Genomic DNA, 760 nt, shown 5'->3' on the forward strand with positions numbered 1-760 from the left:
CGGAACCACACATCATAGATCGACAAAATTAGTATCAAAATGCGCAGAAGGGTTGGTTTCCTATACCTGATGTAGAGGATATTAAGGTCTATGTGGTTCACAAAAAAACTTATTTCAAAAAATCTGATTTTCGGTCTATTTTTTCTTGATAAACAGAGATCAGGTGATCAAGATTTTTTCTGTATTTTTCCAGAAGTTTTTCTGTATTTTTCCATTCTTGGAAGCTGCTATTGCGTTATAATAGTCCTTGTTGGTTTTGCAAAAGATGAAATGGTAATTTGAAGGTATTAGTATTATAATATTAATGTAACCGTTGAGGAAGAGGTATGCTGCTCACCTGCTTTAGATTAAGTGTCATTATGGCATTAAGGTCAGGTATTAGTAAGTCGATGCAAAACTTCATGGAATTGGAGAGAAATGTGCTTCTCCTTAATTCAGATATAGTCAGTCACTATTTTTACTTGAGGAAGAAAGTAGTCGAAACGAATCCTAAGTTTTTGAAGAAAATGCCCCATTTCCAAGATTTGAAAGATGAACTGCTGAAAGATGTAGTTGGCATATGGAACAAAGCTGGTCTTCCAGTGCTCAGCAAACAGAGAAACCTAGAACTTCTGGCATACAATCTGCTAAAGCATCGGCACTGCTATGTTTGAAACAGAGAAAAAGAAATGAAGTAGTTAGATGTCTACACAGTAGCGAAAGCGACTCTGATGGGGAAATAAATTGGGAAGATGATAAGGAAAACGAGCCTCTAAAACCA

The sequence above is a fragment of the Aplidium turbinatum genome, chromosome 6 (genome assembly GCF_918807975.1).
Source record: "Aplidium turbinatum chromosome 6, kaAplTurb1.1, whole genome shotgun sequence".
In the NCBI taxonomy this organism is placed as follows: domain Eukaryota; kingdom Metazoa; phylum Chordata; class Ascidiacea; order Aplousobranchia; family Polyclinidae; genus Aplidium; species Aplidium turbinatum.